This window comes from Motacilla alba, chromosome 4, assembly GCF_015832195.1.
Source record: "Motacilla alba alba isolate MOTALB_02 chromosome 4, Motacilla_alba_V1.0_pri, whole genome shotgun sequence".
NCBI lineage: Eukaryota > Metazoa > Chordata > Aves > Passeriformes > Motacillidae > Motacilla > Motacilla alba.
Genome location: NC_052019.1, coordinates 19662243 through 19678431, shown reverse-complemented (window position 1 = coordinate 19678431; position 16189 = coordinate 19662243).

Sequence of the window (16189 nt, the reverse complement as noted above, 5' to 3'; positions counted from 1 at the left end):
GTCTGAAAATTGTAAGTGGACATTTTAGTGACAGCAGGGCACCTGACTTCAAAGCTCCTAGTTTGAATCTGTTCATCCTTTCATTGACATATAGATTAATCCAATGTGCCTGCTTGCACTTTGTGAAACCTAATTTGTTGTAGAAGGCATTCACTTTCTGCTGAGCCCAGCAAAGTAGGCAAAAATGTCCTTTAAACTTTTTTCTTTTCACTTGTACCCCTGGAAATTCTTAGTTTTGTTTTTTTATTTCCCTTGTGTTACTGTTCCTGTTTCTAACTATTTATTTTTACAATTCAGAAGCACTGTAAGTGAATAGCCTTTTATTCTTTAGAAAGTGCCTTTTTTGGGGGCTGCACATCACTGAGAGGCACCGTGGTTGTTGTAAAATTTGCATGTAATATCTTTGAGGTTTAGAGGCAATAAGAGAGCTAGGGGGCTTCAGGTCAGAGCTCAGAGTAAATTACTATCATTTATTCCTTTTTTAACTGGAAGTGCCTAAAAAATTAATGAATTGGGCTTCCTGAGCTCAGTTTGCTATATATTGCAGTAAACAATTTTTTTTTTTTTTTTTGACAAGGACTACTTGTGGCTTTACATATTTAATCTGTAGACCTAAATGTGGAAAGAAAAAAACAGGAATAACATTAAGGGAGTAACTTATCTCACATATTGTGCTATGTGTCACAATTGCTGGTGTCTTGGAAAGAGATCATCCTAGTACCCTGACACTGCAGTCAATACAAGTATTGATAACAACAGCCATACCCACATACACACATTAGCTGAGGGGATGCACTGGAGTCTGCCCAAAGTGTAATGGTTTGACACAAGTTAATGCTGGAATACAGCTACACAGAAAGCACCCCACACTGGCATTTTGGGGGTAGGTTCATAAAATATCTTTGGTTAATTACCCATTCTTTCATCTCCTACAAGGCAATTATATATACATATATACATATATGAGTAACAGCTGCTGTGGCAAGCACAGCAGTGTCTTAGGAGGAGCTTAGCCAATACACACGTATTGTGTCTGTGCTGTTTTTATAACACAACAAAAAGATACATAAATGATTTGACAAAGTAATATAGCCACATCCATGAGGTGCTGCAGCCAAGCCTTATTAAATTCAGGGTGACATTTTTCTGTGTTAATCTACTGGCTTAGGTTAATGGTGGTTTAGTGACTTTTACACCATGGTCCACTGAAGAATGTAGTCATAACTAAAGATAGAAAAATATGATAAAACTTGTACTGAACACAAATGATTATTTAAATAATTAAGTAGAGGTTCTCAAACACTAGTAAGTGCATTTCAGTCTTATAATTCTAGAGTTAATATAACCGGTATTGTCTTATGCATTATATGGTACTGTGTGGTGGAAAATCTACTAAAATGAAAAGTTTACTTCAGGCCATTTGGCTAACAATGAAGGGGAAAATCTTATCAGTGACAGAAAAAAAAAAAAAACAACCTGAAATTTTGAAAGAATGTAATGTATCATTTCTGCTTTTTAACAATTGCTCCATCCAAGTCTCTAGTCCTTTAATGGTAGTAGACCATAGCAGGGATTATTACAGATAGCAAGAAGTCCTCTTTGAAAGACATAGGTGATCTTACACGAGAAAACCCAAGGTCACTCCCAATATTTTTGAAGAATAAGTGTGAACCCAAGCTGGTAATTCCTTCAGACCCATGTAATAGCCATATTATCTGGGGAAAAAAATCAAATGTAGATTCCAGAGGAGGCCAAGAGACCTACAATACAATCTGAGTCTGGTCTTCCTTAAGAATAAATGTTACATATTAAGCACAATCAATAAATAAGAACTGGAAACATGTAACTGGAAAATGTAAGACTACTCATTGACAGCAATAATACAGATAACATTTTTTTCTGTCAGTGTCTGACATTGGAGAATGAGAAGACAGAATAATTGTTTCTGAAAGAAATATGTGCATAAGATGGAAGAAATATGGGAATTTAATTTTGTCCCTGCAAATGTCAACAGATAGATGTAAGCATAGCATTTCATTAGTTTAGGTTTATATGGTTTTGTTATTTGAAAAAATAACAAATTTGAAGAATGCATATCTCAGAAATTTAGTGCCACACATAGTATCTTTTGGCTTTTAAATAGCATCTTCATGTGTGGTGGTTTTGTTTGGCATAAATTTCTTCATAGTAGCTAATACAGGGCTGTGTTTTGGATTTGTGATGAAAACAGTGTTGATAACACAGGGATATTTTTGTTATTCTTGCACAGTGCTGACAAAAATTCAAGGCCTTTTCTGCCTCTCACTCTGCCTCATCAGGAGAAGCCTGGGAGTCCACAAGGAGTTGGGAGGGAGCACAGCTGGAGCAGCTGAGGCTCAATGATCAAAGGGCTATTCCATACCACATGGAATCATGAACAGCATATTCAGTATTCATTGCACCTCAAATACTGTGCTGCACCTCGAATACTGTATCTAGGTCGGGGCCCCTCACTACAATAAAGTTGTTGAGGTGCTAGAGTGAGTCCAAAGAAGGATGATGAATCTGGTAAATGGTCTGGAGCACAGGTCAGAAGCAGTTTGCCTGGAAGGTCATTAAAGAGCTGCACACCTTAGGAGCATGACTTTGACATCCAGAAGAACTCTTTGATTTCTCAATGCCTGTGTTCCTCAATTTTAACCACCAGACTTAACGGATTCAATGGGTTTCCCATTTGAAGAGGGAATAATTTTAAGCTCTAATGCACAGAAATTTCTAGCTTCAGTAAGTGGTGTTGCTGTGTCATACAACAATACAATACATAGTATTGCAGTATCATATTATTTTCTGAGTTCACTTAATGGGGATTATTTTGAATTTTAATTCCAGAAACAAGCAAACTAATCACAACTGATAGTAAATGAAGACAGAAATTGTCTAAATACAAATTGATAGTTAAAACCTGAAGAAATTAATCTCCTTATCAGGTTAGTCAGGAGAAATATAAAAATGATTTATAAAACTGTGAAAATTTTCAACTTCCTTCTTTGTCAGTTTGCTTTAGAATATGGTGCCATTTGTACATATTTTGCAGTTTGGACTTTGTTGTAATGAAACAAGTTTTTCTTCAGCTTAGCAAATTAAAACTTAAAAAATCAATGTCTTGCCATTTCCATTATTGCTGAGATAGACTCTTGAAAATGTCATGCTTATTTCAAAATTCAGCCATTCTATTCCTGATCATTCTTGATTTTTACTATAGCTAGCTAATGACTTTCTCCTATTTCCATTACCATAAAAAGAAAACTCACGGACTTCAAACCATGCAAAATATCCAATAAAAATATGCAGTCAATAGTAGGAAAAAAAATTAATTTACAAGGGTTTTTTCTGTATTTGAAGTGCTCTAAATAATTCTGTGAATTTTCTTTATACTTCTCTTTTGCGTCTTGAAAGTCAAGATGACAACAGAAATTAAGCAAAGTTGTTTAATTTTTGTTGTTTTTTTAGCCTAGCTAAAGCATTTCACTGAATATTCAAATACATATAGCAGCAACAGCTTTTGGTAGCAATTCAATTAAATTTGTTTGGAAGCCACTACTGTTAAATGTTCCTGCAAAGCCAAAGTTTGCCAGTTCTTCTTGAAGCTGTCATGGAGAAGTAGGTGGCTCTTAATGGCAGACCTCTGCTAATAAGGAAGTTCATTATTTTAGTTAAATAGCATTCTTATTAAAAGCTCATTTTTTAAACCACTAATAAAGACAGATGTAAGAGATAGGAAATATCCAATACAAAATTGCTTATAACAACTGTCTTTCAGTCTTAAATATCTCCCTGACTCTATCTGCTTCATCAATGCCTTCTGTTATTTTTTAAAGTTCTATGCTTTGAAAAGAATTCATTGAATGAATATACATTATTGTCACTATTTTATCATATTAAAGTTTGGATGTTCCAGCTGAGATTAAGGATCTGTTGTACTCTAGCACCCATTGTGCAGATATGTAAAAGACCTCATGCACAGCTTCTGTAATGTAAGTTGAAGACAAGGGAAAAATAGAAGCTGATTCCTCCCTCTTGTAAATTAAGAACAAAAATCAATGGCTTTCTGAATGTCATATATGAAAGTTTTTTGAAGAAATGCAAGTAGATTATAATATTCTGAGGCAAGCTGATCAAAATGCAAGGTTTCCAAATTTCAGCGGTAAAGCATGCCAATATATAATACTAGATATATATTGGCATTTCATTATGTGACACTGCTTCTATATATACATTTTTTCTTAATTGTGATATATTTTAAATATATTTAATTATATTATTTTTAATTATATAATATTTAAAATGTAATATGTCATATATAAAAAGTATATATACATTTAAAATATATTTAAATAAATATTTAAATATATTTTAAATATTATATATATAAAAATATTTTGTGTCTCAGCTGTCTACCCGCAGTGAATCTTACAAAACTCTTAATTTCACTGAACATCAATTCAGGGTCTGTAGTTACAAAATCTTCTCAGAGTCATTAATATTTAAAAGCCATCCCAGGACTACCAGTTTTTGTGACTGTACAACTTCACAAGAGGAAGGAGACATATGCCATACTTCCAACCAGCCCTGGTTGGCTAGGAATGCTGAATTTTGAGTTCTAAAGACTACTTAAATCACTTAGTTTTCCCAAAGAAGACCTCACTGTCCCAGAATTCTGGACCCCGGAGTCCTGGCAAGTCCCAAAGGACATAAAATGTAGATAATTTAATACTGGGGGCTTTTTTTGTTTGTTTTTTTTTTTTGTTTTTTTTTGTTTTTTGTTTGTTTGTTTTTGGTTTTTTTTTGTTTTGTTTTGTTTTGTTTTTGTTTTTCCTCTAACCTCAAGAAAGCATTTCATTTTATATACTCTCACTCACTACCTTTGACAATACAACAGATAATTTTGGGAATGAAAATAAAAGACTATGGCTTTTTTTAACCTTTCCCTGGAATATGTTACTAGCATATAACCAGCTAAGCATACCATCACATATGATGTTGAACTGCTAAAATTGTTACAGTCCTAGCTTGTTCAAATTATTATTCAATCAGTTTGTCAAGAGTGGAATATATCAGTGCAAGTACGGCTAGTAAAATAAATTATGTGCTTTAATTTTCATCCTGTACCATGTCTCTACAGAGAGATAAGATCCTTTGAGCTTTCTAAGTTGGCTGGATCCATACTCGTTGAAGCATGAAAGACATATATCTGGGTTAGGGTAGTGCTGTGAACAGTTTATCTACATCTAGAAGCAGGACATGAACAATTCACACAATATTAAGAGAAATAACCTATTGGCTTGACCATACAAGAGCAGCTATTTAGCTTCCTACAAAAAATTTTCTCATATCAAGCAGACTCAGAATATGGGCAGAAAAGTGTAAATATGTTTAAACCCTACTGTCTAAATATGTATTTTTCTGTTCTGTTATCTATGCTTTATAGCTCACAGAAAATATTTCTTTTCTTGTTCTTTAAAATATAGAAAGTTTTTTGTCCTTACATTTATTAAAGGTTCATCTAGTTTCAAGGTGAGGAAGAGCAGAAAGTCCTTCAATGGATTTCTTCCTACTTGTCTTTCCTGAATGGCCCAGACACCAAGGGGAAAAAGGTTTTAGATATTCTGTACTTCATGATCAGAAAGCTAAGCTGCAGAAATGCTCTGTAAAGAACAATAGACAGACAACAAATGAAGGACAATAGACAACAAATGCATTCAAATGAAATTTTGGAAAACAGTGCCTCAGTTCAAAACATGGATCTTTAAAACTTCCATCTCCAGGGGAAACCTAGGTATTCTGCATGCCCTTAGATGTTCTAGGAAGGTGAAATTTCTGTATCAAATTTTCATAGCACCTTAAGCTCCTGTTTTGAATTTGGCTACAAGTGCTTCAGTTCTGCCTTGGGGTATTCAGCTTGGGATGCAGTAATACCCAAACCTGATCGGCTTGCAGGATTTTCCCAGTGGAGTTTGAATAAGGGAAGGTGTGAGGCAGATTTCACCCTCTAGCTATGGCTGTTCCACTGATGTGAGAGCATAAACTGCAGGAGTCATTGTGAGTGTAATAATCTCCCTTGCTTAGAAAACACAACTCTTCCTCTTTTGATGCTCCTCATCGGATAGAATTGCTCATAAACAAAGCAGTCATGCCCTGGGCTTCCTTTAAAAGAATAGTCTGAGGTGAAACTCTTGTTGCCTCCTATTTCCTCCCTACTCAAAGGTCTATTTGTTCTTTTATTTATGTGAAATGACCCATGTGAGATTGTTGCCACAATAAGTAAAAGAGTTTAATTTCTAAGACAATAGATATCAGTGTATGTCTGTCTCAGCAAATTGAGAATTTAACCCCTGATCATCATGACTGCTTGTGTTTAAGGGAAGCGTATTGTTTTTTGGGTTTTTTTGGTTGTTTTTTTGTTTGTTTTGGATTTCTTTTGTTTCTGGGTTTCTGTTGTTGGTTTGTTTAATTGTTTGTGGGGTTTTCTTGGTATTTTATTTTGTTCTCTATTTTTGTATTGGTTAATTCTCCTTTCACCTTGTATAATACCTAAGTCATGAGAGACACAAAATGGACTGATCTCATTCACACTGGGTAAATTCCAATATCAGGATGGCTGCTAAAGAGCTCTTATACAAAAAAAGATTCTAGAAACATCTAAAAAGCTAAAACAGTAAAAGGTGTGAAATGAAGATTAAAAAATTATGTTTTCCTCATGAGAAAGTATGTTTTAATGATAATGTGATGGTCAGATAATGTTGCAATTAGTTCATAAAACATTTCAGAAAATCTCATATTGTGATACAGGAATGTTTTGTACTCAATTATATGATGCATATATGAGGGTCTCTGCCATGCTTGTTTTAAGTCTCTGAGGATATGAAATACAAATTTGAGGTTTCTCAGGATAATGTGAAAGAAAATGAGATCAAGCAATGCTTAGGCAGTTCACAGAAGTGCTGACCTTCTTTCTTGGTTCCCAAGTTCTCTTTAAGTGCTATGACTGAAGATGTGCAATCTTACTTAATATACATGTCTTTCAGATTTTAATTATATATTGCATTTTGTGCTGTCCACAATGAAAATTGCAGAAGCAGTTTTCTGCTGTTGAGCAATTGCTGTACCTACACCACAGTTTAGCGAATGGCAGGTATCTATATCTATACAGGAAATGAGATGTCAAATTTAACAAGTTGAATAGGACACGTTCACTAAAAAAAATGGTTCCATCTTTTCACTTTTATAGCTCCTCCCCTACTGTTAGCAGAAGCCTCTGAAATAATACCACTAAAGAATAATGGGAGCTGCTATAAAAAGCATAAAGCTATTAAAAAAGCAACAATCCTAAAATAAAGTTATTCCTGAGTGCACAAAAGCAGCTGCTGTATTGATGCTTGAAATCAATTACTATACTAGAAGGCATCCGTTCCTCTTGAAGAACCTATTATTTTCAAACATAATGCAGAGTCACAGCAGGTGTCATAGTACTGGGCTGTGCATATTGCATCTCAACCAGATACAAAGAGCCTTAAACAGGCTACAGTCTGTGTGTGTATTCTACATTTAAAAAAAAAAAATTCCTCACATCAGTATTCTAAACTGTTTTATCACATTTGATTTGGGGATTATGACATTCACTGCTAGGACTAAATCCATCATTATGCAGTTTGTTGAAGTGTTTAAAGCAATGCAGCAGTATAAACAGAAAAAGTGGTATGTACTTTCAATAGCTAGTTTTTGGGTCTCAAGGAATTGATATATTCATATACTTAAATTAATATACCATGTATAAAAATGTCACTAATCAGAATTTTGCAAATCTGTGATGGTTTTGGCACACAATGCAAAAAGTAGGTATCCCAAAGAGATTTACTATGATATATCAATACAGCGTTTAATTTTACTTATATTTTTTATTGTAAAATAATTTGGCCACATATGAGCTACTTTGTTCTGAAATCATAACTTATAAAAATAATTTGGAAAAAAAAGAGCATAACTAATCTTTGAAACATTAAAATAATACTATATATATATTTATATCCTTACTAAATAAGATTATATCAAGTATTTGAATAGATTTCAATATTTGAAATTTTAATAATTTCTATTAGGTCTCATAGTTCCAATGAAATATTTCTGTGTATGTTCATATATATATATATATATATATATATATATATATATATATATACATACATATATGCATGTGTGTATATATCCACAGAAAAATATAAAATATTGCATATTTATTAAAATATATTGAAGTCATCAGACTCCACAAGTATTGCAAAAAAACATGTAATGATCCATTTTTGGGGTTAATATTCTATGCAAGAAATAAGGTCCGCATTTTTTTCTAGTGGTACGACACACAGCTATTGGAGCCTTTGGATGTTCCTGGCCTTTGGTCCCAAAACTACAACAATATTAGGATCAGAATTGTTATTATAGATGATTAAAAAAGTTCCAAAACCTAACCACATGGTTTCCATTTCCCCTGATTCTTATAGGCTTAAACAAAGGAGTTCAGACTTGTCAACAAAAGAAGATGGCACACTGTCTGGAGAAGAAAATTCTAAGACAGAAAACACTTTTTTTTAGTAAAATGTCAGGCAGAGTTTCAAATTTACCTGCTTGATTTGCTTTTCAGAAATTTATTACTATGATATACAACTTTTCTTGTTTTTAATCTTAACCAAGATCTCATTGATTGGAATCATGGCTATGACTATTTATAATATGAAAGTTAGTGTGGACTAAGCTGCACCAAACTCTACTTTTGTCTTCTCAGGAAACTATTTGGGATAAAGCCAAGACTCTTCTCATTGTTATTCTCAACCACCTCTCTGTAAAGAAATAAGGAAATTAGGGATTCTGGATTATTATCACTGAATTTCCACATTGTTGCTGCAATACCAACATATTGCTTTTTATTTTTCTTTCTGCTTTTGCATATTTTATTGAAAGAAGAAATATTCACACACATGATAGATTTCACAATAAAACTTTACTTACACTTTTGCAAGAAATCACTACAGGTTTAGTAACTTGAATGAAACTCCTTTAGATATCTACAACAGCAAACAAGAAAAAAAAAATGCTTTTTGTTCAGATTGGAAGAGATCACTCACAGAAAAAAAGATTTATTTCACCAAGACTTTTCACAACATTGGTCCTACTTTCTATGCCCTCACTTTCCATGCCCTCATCCATTCCTAATCTATTTCTGTACTCCCTTCATTGATGTCATGCTTGTAACTGCACTTTGTGTAAGAAAATAAAGTCAGTAGTGTTTGCTTGCCTGCACTATTCCTCCCAGAAATAAGTATGTATTACATTTTAAGTCACTTTTGATATTAAAGCATTCTAGAAAGTGGAAGCCTTTTATGCCTCTACATCAAAGTGCATTAATCACTAAATAATTAATATTAGCTTTCCTAAAACTCAAATATGAGCATGTTGAAATAATGTCAGCAATGAACATATGTAAGCATTTTGTAATGCTGTGATAGTATGCCAGACACAATGCATAAGCTTTTCCTGTGAGTATGTGATCAATGTGACCAACAAGAGAGAAATAAGTTGTGTAGTCCATAGGAGGCATACAAGTATAAAAAAAGTACCTAGGCAAGAACAAGATAAGTATAAGGATCTGCAAAAAATTGGACACCCTGAAAAGTATGTAAGGAAGATGAATGCCAAAAAACCCCAATAAACAGTGTTGGGAACAGATGAGCTACAAAAAGGTGTGAAGAGAGTAAATAACATAAAAATGTCAAACACAAACAGGCAAGATGGTGTAAGAAGACAAACTTGCTTTAGGTCCACTTCTCACAGGGAGCTTTCAAATGTGATCATTTCAACCCACATGAATAAGGCCATAAGGAATCACAGCTGTGGTCACTAACTGTACAGTAGGAGCACCATGATATGTACACTTATAGCTGGTTTAGGACATAAATAGTAAAACCTAACAGCTTTCTGCACTAATATTGTGCAAAAACTAACCTTTACATGAAAAATGCTGCTAAGGATTAAAGTTTGGGTTTTTTCTCTTGGTTCTGTTTTTTTTTTTTTTATCTTTAAAAATAATTAATAACTACCTCAATTTGTCTTCTAAGTACTCCCATTACAGCAATTTCTGATTCTCTGATATCTGAATTTATATATTCAGTTGCAGCATTCTACTCTGAAGTACAGTGAACTAAAATGTGATGAGATTTGATACAAAAAAGTTTGAAAGGTTAAGCAGAACAACTGGAATTAGTATTGTCTACATAAATGCATTCCTGATTTTTTTATTTCTTTATTCACAGAGAACCATGTGATTTTTTTTAAGAAAGAATTTTGTACATTTACTCAGATTGACAAAATATGATCATGTGGTGTCACATATAATGTAGTATAACATAATATCTATAATTAATACTAGATAATTACTATGGTATCGATTGATATAATGTAGCTTTCTAATAAAGTGAACTGTGATTTTAAAAATAGGGATACAGTGATTAACTGCTTCACTATAATGAGTGTAAAACACTGTGAAATATAAATAGTCTTTGCTGCTCTGAAGATCAGATCAGGTGCCGACTGTGGGAGCCGTAGACTGTTATACCTAAACTAGTATCTTGCTTCTGGTGGGGGTAAATAACAGATATTTAGGAAATTACTACCCATATATAGACACATAACAATCTACAGAGAAAATATGTAACAGTGGTGCTCTTGCTACTCAGAGCCCTGAGGGCATCACTAGTCCTGACTCTGCCCAGCCTCTCCACCCTGCCATGGGCCCAGAACACCATTATGGCAGATCCCATTGGTACCACAGGAGAGCCTGTGCTCAGCCCTGCCTCTAGTCCTGCTCCCTGCTGCCCTAATCATGAACCAATTAAAAAGCAGAAAGAAAACAGCGACCAGAAATCCTGCCTAGCTGTCACAGAAAAATAAATGTTGAATCAAAAATCTGCATGTTAGTGGCTGGGAGTATAATATTATTTAGGTCAAAAAGTCACTTCCAAAACTCCATACTGACATACTCTTTTTCTCTTCCTTTGTTTTTGAGAACAACAGAGCTAGCTTAGTTGTGACTTTCAGATTCTGATTGTGATTATGAAGAAAGGAAGTGCATCTTTTCATGTGGAAGAAAGAGACAAGTATGAGACTTGATTCAATTGACAGTAATCCTTCAGATTGCTAAAAGTAGTAAGAATCATGAGGTTTTCACATTAAGTGTGAGCATGCAAATATTTCTATTAATAAAATATTCAATAAAAAATGTAGGCCTCCACAAACAAAATCTGATAAGCAAGATGCTATCAGAACTTTCTCATTTCCACTTATAATATAGGAGAAAATATGAGTGCTTGTGTATTGTATACACAAACTGATTTGGTTTGGATAGAAAAACTTTTTTTTAAAAATAATTTGCCTTCACTTTCTGTCTGATCTAATTTCATATTTTTGTATTTTAATTTTTGAGAGTGAATTTTTATTTCTTATTCATTAAAGGAAAAAGTACTTGTATTTCAAAAGGAACGGGGAAGTTGATGTTTTTCTTCTGAAAACATTCATAAAGAAATTTGGGATAAAATATGTAGTAGAATTACCTGAACAGCTTATGTATGTTTGGACATATACAGGTGTGTACTGAGTTTGTGTAGTACTGCACTAGTGTTAAAAGTCAAGTAGTCATCACTTTTTTCCAGCTGTATTAATTCAATAAACTGCAACTGATCGCATAACTCAAAATTTAATGGCAATAGATCTAGCAGCTTATTAACTTAACTTGTTCATGATTTCTGAAGACCTCATATAGGAAAAAAATAGAAAAAGGATGCATTTCTCACTGTGACTTAAATAGCAACAAAAATTCACACATCTGTTAAAATGAGGAACATGGTTGATACCACTGATTTTGATGGGGCTTAATTTTCACTTATTGCAGAGTGCTGTTTCTTCTGAGGTTGTAATGAAAAGCATTTGAATTGTTATGTTTTCATAAAATGTACTCCTTGCAATTGACTTACTAATCTTCTCATGATGTGAAAAAAGTTATGCTGCATAATGCTAATTCTTGATTTTCCGCAAATCATCTAGAAAATGTGTCCATTTGGTTTTGCAAGCAGCATCTCATATCTGTCAGACCTTGGTGACTAAAACCATTTTTTTTTTTTCAGATACACTCAGATTTTTTTGGCCAAGAGTTATAGTGTTTTAAGTATACACATACTCTTGATGGTCCCTTCCTGGAAACTTTTTTTTGACTTCAGGCACTTTCCAGCCTGAATGTTTAATTTTACCTGTTCTATCTGAAAACCTGTGGTATCTCTGTCCTTGCTCTTAAGACAGACAAAATACAAATTTTCTCTGTAAATGAGACAAGAGTCTCCTACTTTCAAGAGATCTAAGATTATTAAATCTTCTTTAGGCAAGAAATTTAAAAGAAATAAAATTGTGCCCTTTTTCATTGAATGGAATCAATTGAACTACTATTACAAAAACCAAAACCCATTAAAACACAGTGGATAAGTTTGGGTGCATTCTTTTGGGTGAATGAAGAAGAACCTATAAACACCTGGACATTCAATACACACACACAAGAGGCTGAGTTGCAAGTGCAGTGTAACCCAATTCAAAGCCTTACTGAAAACATGACACCATTTTCATTAAAAATAAAAATACACTTTGCTCAGGTCTAGTTGCTGCAGTTACTCTCCAAGTCAGCCCAGACTGATGAGAAAAATTACCTATGGTAGAGGTTCTGAAGCTTTTCCATCTGGGAAAGCATGTTTTTGTTGAAGTTTTTGTTTTCTTTCCGTTTAAAACTTATTTTTGTAAAGAAATTTAAACCTATACTCAGCATCATAAAAACCAGTAAAAATCTAGATAAATATCATTTGCTGAAGAAAAAGTAGAGTAGGACTCCTCTAATGTAAAATTATTGACTGAAAGATCTATCTGACTACATAAAACTGGACCTAAATACTTCTACTATTTCAAATTGAAAAATATGCATATAATATCATCCAGGAGAATATTCAGGGAAAAAAAAAAGATGAAATGGTTTCACTTCCTAGTTTTTACTAAGAAACAGCTGTGCATTCTGTAAATTTCTCTTAGGTGCAGCACAAAATTCAAGTCCCTGCAAAGGCACTCAGGTACCAGCTCGGTGCTGCAGTCACTCCTAGATGGTCAGACAGGGAAGTTTGCTCAAAACACTGAAGTCTGCACACAGCAGACTTCAAGCAAGTACCTATTTGAACCATGGCCAGAGGCCTCACAAACACAAGCTGTATATTTGATGAGGTAATTGTATGTATAGTTTATGGAGAGATATCAAGCCAATACCTATGTATATTTAAGTTAATGCACATTAGCTTCTGATATATGATTCTATATACAAGTCAATCAACAAAAATGCTGATTATATAATATTGACTGAGTGTTCTCTGGAGCTAATTTAGGACTACCTCACTTTGTGAAGTAATCTAGGAGGTTACCTAGAAATACATTTCATAAAATCATGTAGCGGTTTGAGTTGAAAGGGACCAGAATAATAATCAAGTTCCAACCCCTGTGCCATGGGCAGGACACCTCCCACTAGACTAGGTTGCTCAAAGTCCCATCTACCCTTGCCTTGAGTGCCTCCAGGGATGGAAGATCCACAGCTTCTCTGGGTAACCTGTTCCATGGTTGCCTTACCAACCTCATAGCAAAGAATTTTTCCTGATGTCTAATATAAACCTACTCAGTTTCAGTTGGAAGCCATTCCCCCTGGTTCTGTCACTGCATGCCCTTGTAAAACATCCCTCTCCAACTTTTTCCTAGGCCCCTGCTTTAGGTACTGGAAGGCTGCTATAGGGTTTCCCTGGAACATTCTCTTCCCTAGGCTCAAAAACTCCAACTCTTGTCCTGTCTTAATAGGAGGGGTGCTCCTAGCCTCTGATACCTGAAATTGCAGTAAATTGATAAAGCCAATATTAGTACCACTTCAGTACTAAATGATTTAAATTTAAATGTGAGTGAAAGATACTACTTACTTTCCTCTTGTTTCTCGTGTAACGCAGAGATAGGCAATATGGACAGCCAAGTGTTTTACCTTTTACCAGGTTGTAAATTTCCACTGACTTGGCACAAGTTGACAGTATTCATTCATTAAATATAAAGAAATCATTTATGCTATGCAAGTGTGTTTTTTTTTTTTTCCCATGAACACTCTTATTTCCTTTAACAATTTCCAGTTAGGGAAAAAACATCTAGCATATCACTTAAAGCAAATTGATTCATGCTGAACAAAGCTGACAGGCAAATAAAGTAAATGAACTTGAAACCATCCAAAAAAGCACAGGTATATAATAGAAAGGGTCAAAAAGATCACAAGGTCAATGAGTCGTACATTATCAACATATTAGTAAAACTGTAACCATGAATAGTCCTTGATGAAACTAGGCAGAGGGTGCTTTAATACTTTCTCAATGCAAAGTGTTCCACAAGTAATAATACAAATGTACTTAAAATTTCCAAAGGAAAAACATTGAAAAAATACGCTTGTTTACACAGTCAAACACTAATTTTATGGGGTGTTTAAGATGTTTTCGGTTTGAAAAAATGAAAAATTAAATAAAGCCAAAATTTTAAAACTAAATAATTTAATATAGTACCTTCCCAACAATATCCTTTACTTCATAAGCATGAGATGTGCAGAGATAAATTGTCCACTTTTAGTGATTCTTGCGGCTAAATCCGCAAGATAAAGATTGAAAACTTGTGAAAAACCAAGAATTCTATACAAACTGGTATAATGATACAAAAAATAATCTATGTAAACCCTCCTGAAACAAATCCTGCAACATATTTGATACAAAAAGAAAATGACTCATTGCCTGTTTCAAATCCAGGATATATTTTGGGGATTATTTTCAGATGCTGAGAAGGATTTCTGATTTCTATCTTATTCTCTTTTCCAATAGTCTTTTTTCCCAGTTGACATCTAAGGATTTTTCTTACTTTTTCCTTTTATGTGGATTCCAAGTGAGACAGAACAAACAAAAATCTCAAAATACCATCCCTGCTTGGTGCTCTAACCTGTTAGATATTACCCACACGAAGTATGGAGAGAAAGTACACATCACTGGTTGAAAAAAGTGCTTAGAAAGGTAAATACATCATAAACTTTTGATAATCACTTTCAAATTCTTTTATTTGTGTGAAAGTTTTCATTTGGTCATGAAAACCAAGTATATGCTTATAGTTTAAATTCTTGGTCATGAAAACCAAGCATATGCCTATAGTTTAAATGCTTCAACACCTCAAAGGAAAGTGGGAGGTACTGACAGATTTCAAACTATGTTTATTATGAATTAAACAAACCAAGATTTTTCTTTGTCATGCTAAAAACATCTGTTTCACTGAAGAGGACACATTGGTAAGAGTATCAATACTTCCCTACTGCCTGGATCCAAAAGGGACTAAAAGTTCTTTTATGCTCTTTAGAATGTGGCTTTCTAAACAACTACTTTTCTGTAGTACCATCATCCATTTATTTAAGCCAGTATGTTATTACTGTGATTAGAACTTCTTGAAAAAGATTTTTATCTCCTTGGAAAAATCAATATAAGAAAACCAGAAAGTATGCATCTTGAGATTTTGTAAGTATAAGGCAAAACCATACACAAATTTAGATCCAGTTTAAGTTATTTTTATTTATTTTCTTTTCAAAGCGAGCCTTGTTTACTGTAAGGTATGTGAGAAGTAAATGTTATATAAGAGATAAACACTATTGAATATTTCAACCCAAACATGTATTTATTGAATTACATAGTTTCAAAGCAAATGAAAACTTTAGAGCTTATTTTCTGATCATTTTGAAAGAAGAAATGGAAAATATATAGTTTGTGAAAACAATTTTGCTTTTCTTGAACTGACATTCATCAGAAAAAAAGTTACATCAAAAACTTCCTAACACAATCCAACTTTGAGCTCCCTTTGACTACACTTTAATTAAGCTTACAAGTTTGCAAAAAGTTACTTACTCACTATGTTATGAATAAAGAACCCAATTTGTAGTGTGGAACTCTAATGGATGAAAACATGCTCTGAAAGGAGGGTTCTTGATGAGCATTTCTGCTGTGTGAACTTCATTCTCATAAAGCAGAATTTT